Raw genomic sequence first — 16,787 nt, 5'->3', positions numbered from 1 at the left:
GAGATGAAATGCTTGGCATAGCACCAGCTGTGGTCAGTGTTTTTAGAAGCAGAGCTTCCAGAAGTTTCGAAGTACGATACTGAATTATATTTGTTTCATGGGTAATGAAGGAAGATGCCCATCATCAATCTGCAGCGCAACTGTACAGGAATAGCTTCACTTTCTCTATTCTTTTCCCTCCTCAGTAGTAAGGCTGGTTTAAATGCCTCCTTGCCCTGTACCAACTCCTGCGCTGGTATACAATTGTTTATGGACTCGAGCAGTAAGTGGGAGCAGTGAACTCCATCTGGTTTAAAAATAACTTGGTCTTAAAAACTAAACCGTATTTTTAACCTGGATCATGTTTCTTGCTCCAGAACGTGGTGCAGCCCTGTGAGGGCTCAGTGACGCAGCGTGGAGGTGCTGCAGCGTCCTCGGGGCTGTTCCAGCAAGGTTTTACCTTATCCACTGAGGGCAGGAAGCTAGGAGTTGAGCATGGAAACTAATTCCTGCTGCTTCCTCAGCCTGCTGCAGAGGGATGTGCTTTGTGGATGTTTGGGGCCTTTGCATCTCTTCCACTCCCTAGAAAAAATGCTTGGGGCCATCCTCAAGCCCCAGCAGTGTTATAGCAATAGCTCAGGCCTGTCAGAGTTGCTTTTTGCAGGTAAAAGTTGCCATCTTCCTGAAGCCAAAACTTCATTTTCAACTCTAAAAGAAGGACAAGTCCTATGTACCTTACAGCTGAATGAAGAAATGAGCGTGCAGTAGCTGATAAGTCAGAGGGCTCAGCCTTCTCATCGGTTGGATCTTCAATTCAGGCCTCTCTTCAGTAAAGCTTCCATCAGTATTCTGTTTTCCACTGTGGGGAGAGAGCTAATCTTGTTTTTCTTGCACTTCACAGAATTGTTCTAGTGTAATGAAGGTCCTAGGAATGGCATGCCTTAGTCCCTAATACGGCAGATCCATCTGCTTCCTGTATGCTGTCAGACAGCTGTTCAGACCCGGGCTGTGATCTGCACAACCCTCGTGGAGCTGACGCTGGTTGTTTTCCAGGCTGTCACCGTTGGCTCTGGGACGATGCTGTGAGCAGGGGCTGCCAGTGGCTGTGGGTGCTGCCATTGGGGCGGTGGGAAGCTTGCCTGGAAGGGCTTAGCCTGGATCTCTGCTGTGTATGAGAGGAGCCCACGCATGGGTTGGACTGGTTTTAGGGTGAAACATGAGAAGGTTGAATATTACAAAAGGCTTATCTGCAGCGCTAGCCGGTACAGAGTGCTCCAAGTGACTTGTGAAAGGCACCACTTCTTGGTGCCAATACCTGGATATCATCTGATTCCTTGGGGCTTTTTACATAATTACCTTGTTTTGGTATGTCTAATTTTTTCATCCGAGTGAAGAAATATCCCAGTTCTCTTGTTAAAGCCATAAAGCCTTGGCTGCAGCATGGTGTTTAGAGCATGTGTTGAAGTAATCACTTGCAGGAAGTGCTGGTTACCTTCTAGCCTGGGAGGTAGATGTCTCTGATTTTTGCAAGATACCCTGTTTTTACATTTCCTTTTGTTTTTTAGATAAGAATAAATAGATTACAATTCTTGAAACTTCCGATGTGTAAAGATTCTAGCCACTGTTTGTGCTCCTGAAGGTATGTGTGCTGAGTGCTGGACACATTCAAGTGTTGGACAGAAACTTCAGAGTGGTAATAGGGGAAGGGAGGGGAAGACTGTTTGATTGTCAGCGCACCCTGGAGAAGAAATTTATTATGTTAGCATTAGGATAAACAGTGTCCTTCTGTAGTGTAGCTTTACTTGTCTAATTGGTATTTTTCTTTGAGTGGCCAATTTTTGCTCTAGTTTGACCCGTAGGGTTTTATAATAAGGGTGCACAAGAATATATATTTTTGTATTTTATATTCATCTGAGCAGGTTTTTTTACAATTGATATATAGCTCTTTGGTTACCAATAACAAACAAGATTCTTTCTTAATCATTCTGATCCTACTGTGGGGGAGTTGTCCTGGATTTAATGTTTCATTTGCAGACTGCTTAAATTCCATCTTTTCTTCGGCAAATACTGAGTGTCTCTGCTGTGCCGCTTGCCCGCATTCCTCGTTTGCCTGTAGCAGACTCTACGTGCCCACAGTGGAAGATCCTTTCTGAGGTGTACTTGTTGGTTTCATAGTTGGGTTTGCAAACCTATCTCCAAACTTCGGGTTGTTGTTGTGATGTGAGAGCTGCTAAGTTGTAGTATCAGGGCCATTTATGTTACTTTACAGTGCTATTCTCCAAAATGTCTTACTAAATACTACAGATGTTAGACTGCCCTGCCAGGCTTGAGGGTCCTGCCATGAACATTTGTGAGTTAGATGAGTAGTGCTCAGTCTCTGATCCATTGATCAGATCTCAGCCATAAAGCATCTGCTGACCCAGTTAAGCGATGTTTGTGTCACCCCAGTTTGGGGCTCGCTTTGCGGCTTTGGCACTTCGCTGATGGGACAGGCACACACTGCAAGCAGCTGTGAGTGACTTTGGAATGAGGAGCGTGCCTCTCACTTGGCTCCCAAAGGTCACCGCTCTGCTGGGGGAGGTGCTGCTAGGGGGTGCGTGGCCATTGGAGAGCTGGTCCATGTTTTTGGGAGAAACCAGCAGTACAGCTCTGCCCGGTGCTGTGCCAGATTTGAGAAGCTGGTGTGTCCCTTTAGCCTTGCTTGTTGATATTGCTTAGCTTGGGGTTGGTGGTGGTGTAGGCTGTTGTTTTGGTTTTTGTTTTTCTTTTGCTTAGGTGAAGTTTATGGATCATCTTGTTGGAGCTTGCTGAGTTACCAGTAAGTAATCTGCCACGGGGCCATCTCTACTCCTAAGAGGCAAATGCGGTTTAATTCCATGTTCCTCTTGCTGGACTGAGTTTGTGTACTTCAGTTCATATGGGATTTCTCTCACACTAATTACTGGCTCTGAGAAATGATTATAGTAACTAGAAAAATAAAAATTCTGGAAGCTGTTGTGCCCCATTTGTTTGGGAATGCGGTGTCAATTTGTCTTAGAAATAAACGCCACTTTTTGCTGTAATTGTAGGGATGTGGGGGCAGTGAGATGGCTCCTGCTGGGTGCAGCATTTAGATCTGTGGGCTGCATTAGAGTTATGTGCTGCCATTTATAGGATTGTATTTACTTGGTTGTCATAAAGACACTGCATTGTTCAGCTGCCTTCTTTTATTCATGTTTGTGTTAAAAAGGGAACAGGCGATAAATACCACCTCCAGTTCTGCTTTTGGCCTTGTCCTGTCTCTCTTGGGTCAGCACCAGCTTGCCCTGTGGGTGAGATGGGACCAGCACTGACCTTCTCACTTTATGAGAAGCCCAGGACTTGAGCATCATCAGCATTGCAGATACAGGCCCAGTACCATGATAGTGCTCTATGTAAAAGCAGTATTTACTCCCAAGCTCTCTGTACCATGGGTGAGCATTTGTCTGCGTTGCGCCGGGGAGCAGGCTCGTACTGACGTGCTGTATGCCTTCCCCTGCCTGGGTTCATGGGGCGACCCATGTGCCAGTTAAATTCATCTGCTGATGTGCTTGTGTGAAGCATTGAACTGAATTGTTATCCCAGTCGTCCATTTACAGGTTCAAGAGTAGTTTTTCACTTAACGCATGAATTATTCATTACTGTGAGCTTCTTTTCCATCTCAGACCCTGCTGCTCTCATCGAATGCCAACTGGAGATGTCCCCACCATGCAGCATCGCTGGGATTGACTGGGGAGGGGAAGGGCCCCATCGGTCTGCGTGAGGCTGAAGCTGCAGTGCAGCTGGCAGGAGCCCTGCAGGACATGCGGATAGCTCAGCACTGATAACACCGTGTTGTGTAAACCCCTCTGTGGCCAACAGCACTAACTTGGGTCACGGTGACATCCTTACCTTGAAAGCAGTGCAGCTGGGGAGCTGTGTAATGCATGTGTGGGCTGTCCCCATCCCTGGGGTGCTGGGCTGGGGGAGATGTGGATCATAGTGAGGCGTTTCCTAAAGCTTCCAGTGTTTCTTGTGTGCCCTTACTGATAACGAAGGAACAGGAAACAAAGTGTTACGGCATTGGTATCATGTACTTAGGAATGTTGCAGTTAACCTAAACAGCGGGATTTAGAGCAGAGATGTGGAATTTTTGACCCTTGGGTAGATGACAGACTTGAGCTGAGCGCTGCTGTAAGCCTGGAACGGAACCATTTGTCTCTGACCCGAGTGTGTTTACCTTTTTCTTGTTTACTAGAAGTGAGTGCTTTGCTTTTTTGCACGACTCCCATGCCTGCAGCCGGCAGTGCAGCAGTTCTGCTTCTGGGGATGCTGTTTGTAGCAAGCTCCAGTCCTGCTGCATAGCACATGGCACGCTCCTGCAGCGGCTGTTTCTGTTACCGTGCGACTGACAGAGTGCTGCTGGATTCTGTTACCGAGGTGCTGTAGAAATACCCATAATGCTGCTGCTCTAATTCTGCATTGAAAGCAAGAATGTTCATGGATTCTTGTTCCTATTGTTTAGGCCTTGCATTCCTCAGTAAATAACATATCTGACTATAAAGTACCATTTGGGGTTTGGGTAAGGAAATGCAGGAGAGGCCCAAATGCATCAGTTAGCTGCTGCTGTTCTGGGCCTGTGTGGCAGCTGGGCCTCTGTGCAGGGGAACGGGCTGCTGTGAGGTGAGGTCGGGCTGCAGTGCTTTGTTGTGGCAGGTGCCCTGATAGTCCTGCAGGGAGGAAGCCCAGTGCTGTCACCCCTCTGTTTTCCTGTCCTTTAAAACTGTCCCTCCTCATGAAGTTCCCTGTGCTCCAAATTCACTTTTCTCAAGTGCTGACGTATCCTAAATGACCCTTATCTGTAGGGATGTGACTTCAGTGACCGGTGAGGAGGGTCTGGGTGGTCCCTCTTTGTATTTTGCCACACTGGCTTTATTTTGAGAGCAAGTTCTGCTGGTCATAAATGCAAATTACTTCAATTCTTGTTGCCTCTCTGGCAGCTTGCATTCTGCTTCAGAAATTTGATAATGACTTCTAGGTAAGAATCCTGTTTGAAAAAAAGAGAAGAAAAAGGAGCTGGGCCTCTGGGGCATGTGCTTTTTTGGTGGTTGAAAACAGGAGCAATAAGCATCTCTGCCATAACCATTAACGTAAATACGAGCAGATTCAGTATCCTGTGGTCGTGGTGCTGACAAAAATTGTATGAGTCAGTGCCGAGAGCGCAGTGAGATGGTGCTGGCGTGGCTCAGACCGTTGCTTCTGATCACTGGGTTCATCACCTTCCCTTTCACCACTTGGAATTCCAAAGGCGCAGTTACTTTATTTTGGACACCGTCTTTGTTTTTTTCTTTTTTCTTTTCTTTTTCCTTGATCAGTGTAATAAAAGAAATAGAACATGTATGAGGGGATGCTGGTTCAGCTTCCTGCCTGGGGTCACTGTCTGTCCCTGTTGCTTACCTGGGGACAGGAAGGGCCTGGGGTTCAGAGGCTGTGGAAACCCACCAGCAAGAGCTGAGCGCTGCCCAGCACGCAGCAGAACCTTGGGCTGGGGGGAGAAGGAAGGGAGAGAATGCAGCAGTGCTTTTTTTGTCAGAAAATGCCACTGCTAAAGGCTCCGGTTATGATCAACTCCACAGAGAGCAGAGCTCTGCCTGCAACTGTTTTTCTCCGTGAATCCGAAGAGTTCCGAACAATCAGCCCCACGTCACAGTGGCATGCTTGGAATCTCTCCAAGGCTCATGCTTACGTAGAAGCCCTCTTCAGTAGTTTTCCATGTCAGAAAGATCCTTCTGATTCCAGCAACTTGCTGGCCTCACACTGACAACAAGAGCTGCCTGTGCCTGGAGGCTGTGGGGCAAGCAGATCGTGGGGAGCCACGGGCTTGTGCCCGGCAGCCCCATTTGTAACCTGCTGTGACCAGGGGGGCTGATTGTGTGCGCAGTTTGCTACCAGTGCCTTTGCAGGCCGCATGCTGCAGCTCAGGACCCTCGTTAGCACATGTCACTGGGCTGTCTTGTCTCAATAGAACCTTGAGCCAGTCTGGGCATTGCAGTGCATTGCTGTGTGTAGTAAACCTCCATGTAACTGAGCAAAACGTTGCTGGTTCTTGCAGGGACCTCACTGGTATCGTTTTTCTCTATCTTAATGAAGCATTAAAGTTAGTTTACATAGTGATAAATATAATAATTATTGTAGCTATGGCTGTGTGCCCAAGATGCCTAGAAAGCTGAACATGAAATCTTTCTAATGGCATCGTAATGGTCTTTTGTAAGTGCTACAGATTTCCCAGTGTTATGTATAATAAATAGTGTGCGTTATTCTCCAGTGGACTTGTACAACTCAGCAGTGTACACACATGGAAAAAATTGTACCTTCCTTGCTTTGAGAAGGTAAATATTTCTTGTGACAGCTTTCTCCGGTTAGGCAGTGTTGGGCAGTGGGAATGCCCTACAAGGCAAGCTAAGCAGGCTCTTACTGCGCTGGGCGTGCTGGGGAGTGAATCTGTGCTTGTGGAAGAGGAAGGTAAGGTGACAAACGTATGCTGGGCTTCACAGGGTATGTTGCATGCCTTCCTCTCCCGGATAGGTTTCTGCGCTTTATTTTCTGTTTGGTAAATAATGGATTTCACAATAATACACACAGACTTGCCATGGGATGGCTTCCTTCCTTTCTCCCTCTTAAATCTCTCAAAGGAAACAGTCTGTAGCCAGTGTGAGACGCTTGTTTGTGGGTTCTGCTTCACTTGGCAAGCTATGGTTCTTTTCACTTCGGGTTCCATTGCTGGCAAGGGTCAAACATTTAACTACAGAAATCAGCAGGAAGCCGTTGGACCAAAATGCATCAGGCAAGAGAAAAGCTGTTTGTGTTTTTTCTTTACTTGTTCCGGCAGATTTGAATTAAAACTATGTGGAAGAGTATTATGCTCTTGAATTTCTAATGTTAAAACTTACTCCTTCCTTTCTCATGCTTAAAATTCTACGCCAGGAGTATCTGCACAGGAATGACTTATTGCAGATGAGCCATGAAGTTTTCATAGGTAGTACCGAGTGCTGGATGTCCTGTGTGGTTCCTCCTTCCCTTGTGCTTAAGGATACAGATTTCCAGTAGCTCACCGTGTTGTGATGCGCCGGTCACGTAAGAGTTCACAGCTGCACTGTTAGCATCTGACTAGAACAGAACACTGCATCCATAGCAACCAAATACTAAAACCAGTGTGTTGTTTTTTTAATCAAATCTTAAGACATGACTGTAGACTTCTGTGAAAAGAGGAACAAATAATAAGATGAGAACATATAAATATCTTTGGTGATTTGTGGAGCTGTTATTACTTCATTACTTTGACCAGTCTGTTTTTTTACCTAGCAAAGATCACAGTATCTCAAAAGCACTTATAGTGTTGTTGTGCAGTAGATTATTTGGTGCAACTCAGGGACTTATTTTTCCTGTAGTTTGGTTGCTTTGTCAGGGGAGGGAGCAAAAATACGAGATGACAGGAAAAGGTGGCTCATGAATAAATATAGCCATTTTCTTTAGAAACCCGGAGTCTGTGCTCTGTCTCTCATAATTTCTATTCGCAGCTACTTACTGCATCTTTGGGACTGCTTGAGCAGATACAATGATATTAGCATACAATGAGTGGAGCTCGGAAGGCTGCAACTAGAACAGGGGCCTTGGCTGTGACTGGCTGGTGCCTAGCACAATGATATGCTGTGAACACCGGCTGGGAACAGCACTGCATGGCAGCTCAGCAGTGTGCAGCTTTTCTCAGAGCATGATCTGACTGCAGTAATAGGGCCAGAGCCAGCCCCAGACCCTAAACCTGGAGGGGCTTGCAGGAAGCCTGTGTGCGGTCTGTTGGTTCCAGCTCAGGACTGGAGACTGGCGCATAGGATCTTAGAGTGGTTTAGGTTGGGAAAGACCTTGAAGGTCATCGAGTCCACCCATCAAATTGCACCAGACCATGGGAAAAGCCTACGCCTGGATTCATTAAATCACTGCGGGTCACTGTCACCAACCTGGAGCAACATTTGAGGAACAAGGATGCCCACAGGTCTGAAGGTGACTCGCATGAAAGCAGATAAAGAGCTAAATCTGTCTGTAGTTTGCTGCAGAAGAATAGATAGCGTATAAATATATGAACTGTGCAAATAAGAAAGGGGGTTGCTTCAAAAAATCATCAGACAGCCCAAGCTCCGATTGAGGCTAGACAATATGCTTCCTGTGACCTCAAGTCAATCACTTAATCAGAGTAATCTTACTTGGTAGCTTGCTTTCCTGTTTAAGTTAGGAGGGTGATAGCGTTAGCTGCTGCTGCGTGTCTCAGGTGTGTAAGGATTAGCAGGTTAAATTTAGCTAAGACATGTCAGGCACAAGTAGGAGATAAGTGTAATAAAAATGCTGCTGTTACTGAAAGGCAGTTGAGAAGTAATCTCCTTGATAATGCTTGCCAAGCACAAGCTGCTGTAGACAGGACATTTCTTAGTCTGAACTGTCCGAGGCAAAACTCTTACTTAACAACTCACTAAATTGTGCGAGGTATGGTTCTTACTGCCGTGTTATCTCATAATCAGACCGCTTGTTAGCAAACCAGTCAGTCGCTTACTAACTGAAGCTGGAGGTCTCCTGCAACATCTGAACCCAGAGATTGCATTGCAAGGATCACATAGGTGGGTTGGTGGGAAGGTGATGGCTACAGCTGAGTTGGAGGGGTCTCAGGTTGTCTGTGCTCTGCAGAGGTACTCCTGGGGCTGCACACCAGCTTGGGTAACCTGTGTGCAGCTCCTGCTGCTGGGCACAGATACTGTTTCTCCACAGACGCTGTAGAAGTGGTGGTTAGCCACCAATAAATGGAATTTTCAGCCCTCTAAGTTGGCTACTCCTGATTCTGGAAGGGAGTTTTGCGGTGGGCAGGAGGAGGTGCAGCAGGGCAGGGAGCTTTGCTCCTCCTTTGCCTTGGCTGCCCGGCGTTGGGAAACCAACCAGGCTAAGGTATGGCACAGTCAAGGCCAGCACTGAAGCCTGCAGAGAGCTGGAGTCACTGCATCAGTAAGTACAGTTAGCTGCTGTCCATCTGCATCCTGTGCCTGTTGGGGCTTTGCTGTTTCCCAGCTGTTTTCTACTGCAGCTGTGCCAGCCACCTCCTCTTGAGAGCCAGGGGAATAGTTGGAGTGCCGGCTTTGTCCAGGCACAGCTCCCGCAGCCCTTGCTCAGCTCTGCAGCACTGTGCCGTCACCTGTGCTTTCCATGTCCTTGGGATCCTGCATCTCTTGTTCACATGTAGATACAGCAGGGCTCGTCTGGGGGAAGAGGGAAGCGGGAGGAATGCGTTCAGCAGATTGCGCTGATTTCCTGTGGAGGCAGTGAGGGACGAGAATGTCATGGTCATGTTTAAACTGATGTGAAATAGGGCCTCTGCGTGCAGCCTGAGGAAGTGTGTCCTTATTAAAAGAATGGGAGATGAAACAGCTGCTTGTCCCAGAGGGTGGGAACTTCCAGAAAACTGAAAACATCAGCTAAGGTTCTGTGTCGTCTTTGCAGTATGTGGGCTCTGCAGAACAAGCAAAGGTTCTCTGCCCCATCTATCAGTGCCCTGTCTATAGAGAAGGGTTTGTAGAGCTCAGACTGTAATCTGAGTGGGGACTTCTGTTTGCAGTCAGTTCTTACAGGGCAGGTATGCTGCAGAATGTATTCAGACTTCTGAGAAATGAGGGCAAGAAGATTTACGTTTCCTACAAATCATTTTTGAAGAGCAGAAGCACAGTTTTCAGTACAAGTCTTCAGTTTTGGTGAATGGATTTCTCAAACTTGTATGAGTACACCCACCTGTTAGATCCTTTAGTGGCTGATGTACAGAAAGTGCCTGTCCTGTCCGAGTATGCTTGTGCTGTTTAGCTAAACAAAACCAACCAAACCACTTGTTCTGGAGTTGGTCTGATTGTGACCTGAGAGCCTGGAAATGATTTTAAATGGAGGAGGTGATCCAGCCTCATGCTGTTGTTGTCTGAACGCAGTCACCTTAGACACAGCATCGCTCTGTCTGCCGTCTGTTTGCCAGGAACTGCTGCAGGTTCTGCTGAGAAGGGAACAGTCATAGAGGTGGAAGTATTTATCTGAGTCATAATTCTCTCAAAATATTGTTTTTTTTCTTTTTTTTACTGAGACTTGGAGGAATAATAATAATTAAAAAAAAACAACAGAAAGAAGAGTTGAAACTTGCAGTAATCTTTCTTTCTCCACAGCAAACTCCCCGTCCCCCTTATCAGCCATGGGTTTATCAGTGTGTGTTGAGGCTGGTGGCACGGATTGCGGTGCAGTTGTGCCCCTGCGGACAGCGCAGCGTGGGGTGTGTGTGTGTGTGTGTGTGCGCTCTGACCTTGTGGTTTCTCTCCCCCCCGTGCCCTGCAGTGCTGAGTTTGTGCAGCTTTACACTTGTACTAGCTGCTCAGCGGGAGTGGGAGAACTTGTGATGTAAAGTTCAATTCTCGCTTTCAAATCTCTCTGTAATTGATACAGGGAAACAGAGCATTGCTGAGCTGCAGGAGAATGGCACTGGCTGGTCAACGAAATGTGCGTGCAGAGCGTGCCGCCCGATGAGGAACAAGCACATAAGCAACGTCAGCTCTCTCCTTCTGGGGGCCTTGGTCTCAAGGCACCCTTCAGTTGTATAGATCTTATTTAATAAAATAGTAATTAAAAAATAAAATCACAGCGCCGTTAAGTGTTGACTGTATGGGGGGAGAAAACTGAGGTTACCAGGCCTTACTGCAAAACAGAGTTTTGAACTGAAATGGCTGGAGTCATTTTTATAGATGAATAGGCTTGAATATTTTAATAGGAACAGAATATCTTAAGTTAGCGGGTGGTTGTGTGAATTGATTGATGTTCTTATGTACGCGTTGGTCTCTGCGAGGTTGTTTCGTGAGCAGGGTTGAGGAACGTGGAGCAAGTGATGGATACTGTGCTTGGCAGGCGGATCTGCCCACGCCTTATTTGTCTTTTGGGAGAGCTGCTGGGAGCCAGGCGTGGGGCGGGCGCAGGCACTCCTGGCCGAGCGTTATCTGCATGAGGCCGAGCTTGTGTTTCATCGAGGATTCACAGTCAGATGATTTTTCTGAAAGCTGCTGGTGTCAGTTTGGGGATAATGAAGGGGGAAGAGGATTTGGGATTAAAATTACTCGCTGCCTGCTATGTGCTATAGATAGCTGTGAAATAGCGCAGTTTGTTCGGGGACAGCTCTGCTACCTGGAAATAGAAAATAATCCTGGAGTGAAGCTGTGCTCTGCGTTTTCTGGTGGAAATGCATCCGTGTCCGTGTGAGGATGGGGCAGCCTCTCCCTTCTGTGTGGGACTGGAGCTCGTCGTGCCCACCGTGCTGGGTGCAGGGCTCCGTCTGCATCTTCAGCTCCTGCGCAACAAAAAAGAAATGGCCCCTGTTGAATGATTGCTGGGGGCGGGGGTGCTTAGGGGTGGTTTCATTCTGCAAAAATGCTGTTTGCTTTTTCTCGTGTATCTGATAAATGTGTGAGTTCAAACCAGAACATTTTATTTTAATATTTCACTATAAAAATAAATTTATTTAGCTTTTTTTTAGTCACTTGGCCAGAACCTAAGCTTTGAGCTGGCACTGGGCTGCAAACCTCATGAAGCACTGCTATTGTAGCAGGGTCACTGTCCGTTTGCTTTTAGTCCTGTTTACTTAGAAAGTAAGAAAAGAAACAAGGCGGTGGAATTGCATACCCTGATCTGAACAGGAATGTTTTCTATTTGAATCAGAAATGGTCGGTTTCTGCCCTCACCCCTGGAGGGATCAGCCCCAGCCCAGCAGCGCTCGCAATGCTTTTGCAACTGAAGAGCAGAACAGAAATTTAACTTATTAGGATGTGGATGGGGAACCGCTTATTTTACTGAAAAGCACGGGAAAAGAAAGTGATGTGGGGGAAAAAGGAAGAACAGAAAGAAAACACGTGCAAAATGCATTTTAATTTCATTTTGGTTGTGGTAATTGATGAAAAGTAGGTGAATAATTACAAACAACAGTACTTACCACAACACCTCCATTCAGTAATGCAGTATAGTAAGGAGCATTGCATGTCTTTGTTCTCCAATGATAATGTATGAATGTGAGGTAAGAGGGGAAAAAAAAACCCTAAATCTACAGCGTGATTAACTCAGTGCTTGAGAACACTCTTCTCTTTAGAATAGCCCCTTGCGTTGGAAAAGAAAACCTGGAACCTGAGGCATCACATTCAGCATCTCTGCTGTGTGCAGAAACCCAAATACCTGAATGGTGAAGGGGTGCGTGGTCCTGGGCAGGGCTTGAAGTCCCAGTCTGGTGCCATAGGCAGGCATGCTCCTGTGGCCTATGTATGTTCTGCAGCCCTGCTGGCTCCAGCTAAACTCAGAACAGGAGGGAGCTGTGTTGAGAAGGAGCAGGGAGGGCTTTGTCAGCCACACTTTCAGGTTCTGTATACTGAGTTCAAGAGTCATTTGCAGAGCGTGCATGGAAGAAAAGAAGTAGTACTAACTTGCATTGCATCAATATGTTTTCCGTTCACTTTTGAAGTCAGCGTAGTCTTTAAAACATCCGAGATGCCACTACCAGAATTTTAATGTGTTGCTAGGAGTTAAGGTCAAAGGGTAAATTGTAGTTGCTATATGAACAGCCTGTAACAAGGCTTGTGAGAAGTTAGTGCATGAGATGAATATAAACCTTTTGTATTTATCTTCTTGCCTTCATTTTATTTTTTTCCTCGGGCATGCTGAAGATTTGCACCTCGTTCTGCCAAAAGGTTGCACTGGGATGAACGGAGTGGAGGAGGTGTAGCAGTGATCTTAGAGGTCCATAAACGTCTCTAACCTTGCCGCTGCCATCTGAGCACTTTGTGGAGCAGCGGTTGGTGACACATGGAGGCGGACCTGGTGCCTCTTGTCACCTCAGTGCTGCGTTTTGTCACCGTGCTGGAGGTGAGCAGCAGCTCTGTGTGGCTCCTGCTGTGCAATACCTAACCGAGGCGTTCACATTTGCCTTAAGGCAGTAGCAGACTTCTGAAATACAGGCAATGAAAAATAGTCGTGTTAAAGTGCGCTCTCTTGGCTTGTTGTTGGAATATCTAGTGTCTCGTGTTACTGAAGGATACGGAAATACCTTTCATCCAGTACTCTTGTAACTCTGGGGTTTTTGGGTTCTTTTTTACACTTGGAGGGTTCCCTGATCATTTGTGATCAGAGCTTTCCCCTCAGTGGGGTGGAAATGACCCCATCTCTGGCGGTGGGGTTGCTGCTGTTTGCATGCTGCTGACCTGCTCAGAATATGAGGTACTCCCAGGCATTGGTTTTGTTTACAGATGGTGTATATTGCGATCATGTGTGAAAATGGAGGAAAGGCAGACACTTAGCTACATCCTTAACATAACTGGCTGCAGGAAATAATAAAAAATAACTCTTTTCCCTTTGAATAAGAGTTATATAGTAAGCTCTTTCGTATTAGCAGTCACTTTGTATTGCCAAGTCTTGATTGTTCCTGTGTTCACAGTAATTGTTTTATGGAGTGCTTTGTTTTCATTCTGCTGTTAGAAGTCACAAAATAAAAAGTTGCAAATATTGTTATTTTTAAAATTGAAGTTTTTATCACCACCTCGAACACCCGATCTTTGCAGGCTTGGTTTCGGTGAGAGCAGACAGCAGTGCAGCATATAGAGCCATGCCCATCTTACAGAAGAGGAGCGTCACCTGCAGTGCCCGCCTGTGCCCCATGTGCTGGGTGGAGATGGGGATCTGCTCCTCCACGCACTTGGTGGTTTGGGCTCGCTTCTGTTTTTTTCTGCTGTAAAGGAGTTGCGCGATGAAGTGCTGTGCTTTTGTGTTTGTGGGAGACTGCTGACTTGGGTTTAGCCTCATCTCAGCGTTTAATTTTGGAGAAATCTGGAGACTTGATGTGTGAAGCTTTGATTTTCAGGACTGAAAGCCCTTGGTGGATTTCTTGGGTTTCAGTTACTGAGCGTGGTTTCATTTTGCGTTGCCCACCCTTGCATGAGCTCATTAGGAATGTCATCCTCACGACGTCCTGATGTCAGTGGTCTAATGTATCCTGTTATGTTAATTTGGGGGCTTGCTGATGGTACGGAGGCAACCTACATTGTCCTTCATCTGAAGCCACCCATGTGCCATGTCTGTGTGTTGGGTGAGGGTTGGATGTGCTTTCCCTGCCTGTTGCACCGCTCCCTGGTGCCTGTTTTGGGCACAGAAGCCCCTTGGAGAGCCACGCTCACTGCAGTGGCTTCTGGAAAGCTGAGCTGGAATACGTGGCTGTGTGTTGTGCAGCCAGCAGCTGCTCAGAGCTTGTGTGGCACTGAATTAGTTTCCTTTTGTATGAAAATGTCTTTCTGTAAATGACATTTCCTATGTAGCCTGCTCTTTTCTCTTACCTGGCGATGACATTGTTCTCTCCCAGTACTCCATCCGGGTCTTCACTGGTAAGCACCTGTGCTAAGGGTGCAGAGAGAGGAGGAGGGCAGTGGGTATGAATCTGTCAGTTACGTGAGTTCATTTTACCTGGTAATATTGTATTCATTTTGGAGGGGAACTGAAACTGTGCTTTATCATCCCAGCTTCACCCAGCAGCTGCAGGAGGCTGCTCACCGAGACATGGAGCTTGTCCTGATGGAGCTCAGCAGTGTCACTGAGGTCAGATGAACTCCAGCAGCTCCTCCTACCTTAGGCATACAGATCCAGGGAAACCAGGGCTGGCTCTTCTTGGGTAGAGAATTCTCAGTCATTTTGCTTCTGAAGGGATGTTTGGTACAAATCCTGAAGTTTCAGGACATCCCATTACCTTTCACATCACGTTACTGGAGGTACTTCAGCACCCTTCCATTGCACGCACAGCTCTGTGCTGTGCCAGGGGTTTCCCAGGTGTAGGTGTGAAGGTTTTGCTGCTTCTGAAGCTGGGGACAGTGGTGTACAAGCTGAGATCTGCTCCATGCAGTGGTGGGAAGAGGCATGAGCAATGCTTAGAGATGCAGGGCGTTCCCTGTAGCCCTGGTGTGATTCCCTGAATTTGCAAGGTGTGATTTAGGAAGGATATTGGGGGAAAAATAAATAGTGTCAGTAAATGCTGACAGCATCGACTGGGTCATTTGAAGGGAAGTAGCGCTCCGTTCAAAATCGGAGAGGTGTTCGAGGAATGCAGAAATAAGTACTGGAAATAAAGCTACATATGGTGAGATAGACTTAGTGTGAGGGTGCCCACTTGTTTCGTTTTTGATTCAGAATTGTTCTAGGTTTATGAATTTGGTAGAAAATCCTTAAGCTACTGCACTGGTGATAGCAGTCAACCTTGTGTTCCTGAAATGTGACTTGGGAGCCAAGCACCTGACCCAGAGGGCATCCTACTGCAACCTGGCAGCACTGTGTTGTCTTGTGAAGGCAAAATTACAGTTCCTCTGTGCACGTCTTCCTTCTGTAGCTCCTGAGAAGGGGCTGTGCTGCTTGCCCTGCTCTGTACTGTGAGCTGAGTGTAGGTGTGAGTAGTGGCATCTGTCAGCGGTTCTTAGAATGCTTTGAAAAGTGGGGTTGGAATGGGTTTGTACCCCATGGCACATGGGAGTAGTGTGTTTCTACTGCATTTGCATTTGTTAGGTGGATTTTAATGCTTGAAAGTGCTAGAAAACAGATTCTAGTGACTTTCCAGAACTATCAAAGTACTGAGTGCAGGTGGAGGTATGTCAGAAGTACTTGTTCATTGAAAAATTTGTGTGCCCCATATCCAGCATAGCAGAACATGCTCACCTGCACTGAGGAACAAGCGCAGTGTGAAGGTGAGTCGGTTTTCCTGAGTCCAGTCGATAATTAAAGAAACACCTGGAGATCTGTTTTTTGTACTTTGGTCCAGAGCAGTGTGGGGGGAGGGAGGGATGAGACAAAGTCTGCGGGAACTGCCCCTTACTTTGCTTGCTTCAGCAGCACGAGGTGTACGGTGCTGTGTTATGCTGCACTTGCACTTTCCCCTTTCTTAAATGCAAAGTGCTCGTCCTGAGGAGACTTCTGAAACCTAGTACGTAGAAACACCTCCACATCTGCAGGGATTAAGGAATTGCAGTCTGAATTCCTTAGAAAGTATTACGGTCCTGGCTGAGAGTCTGATGCCTGGGAGAAGAGGTTCCTGTGCTGTGTTTGTGTGATTTTTACCTTTGTTGCACTTAGTTGAGATGTCTGAGCTTCTTGCACATGGAGATCTGTGGGAGCTGCCTCCAGACGCCGTGTGGTGTCTGCTCTGTGCCAGCTCACAGCCACAGGGCAGGATCCGTGCTCCCGCAGCCCGGCGCCGAGATGCTGCTTCCCCTTGCAGAGGTGGAGGGCGTTTCTGTGCCAAGGCTGTGTTTTTCAGCGCGGCGCATGTATGCAGATCAGCCCGTGTTTATGCATATATGTATTTTTTTAATCTAGGGTGTGGTTAGAGCAGGCTGCCTGTTCCTGTACTCCCAGTCCTGAAAACAAACAGCGGCAACAGAAGTGGGGAAACAAACAAAATGCTGAGGGGATGGAGCGAGTGCTTTACAAGCAGCAGCGGGGCCCTGTGTCTGCTGCGAGCTGCTCCAGGCGCTGCAGCCGCGGCCCAGCAGCGTGTCGGCATGAGGCACCTCGAGGGGGAAGGCGAGGGTGGCCTGTTTCTGCCCTTTGTATGTGTGTGGGAAGAGGAATGACACGCCGTTTGGCTTTCCGTCCGGCTTTATAAACCCGTACCTCCCCACGCTTGCACTGAGGATGCTTGTTTACTGTGAGAGCAGAGATTTTGTCACTGCTCGCGTCTCCGA

General features: G+C 47.1%; 1 protein-coding gene across 4 annotated transcripts in view; it reads left to right on the top strand.

The window, feature by feature from the left end:
* IGF1R (insulin like growth factor 1 receptor) overlaps positions 1–16,787 on the top strand; it is a 139,031-nt gene that overhangs the window by 31,122 nt on the left and 91,122 nt on the right. The gene's annotated exons all lie outside the window — the stretch shown is intronic.

Source organism: Numida meleagris, chromosome 9 (assembly GCF_002078875.1).
Source record: "Numida meleagris isolate 19003 breed g44 Domestic line chromosome 9, NumMel1.0, whole genome shotgun sequence".
NCBI lineage: Eukaryota > Metazoa > Chordata > Aves > Galliformes > Numididae > Numida > Numida meleagris.
This window is presented reverse-complemented; position numbering and strand designations above follow the sequence as displayed.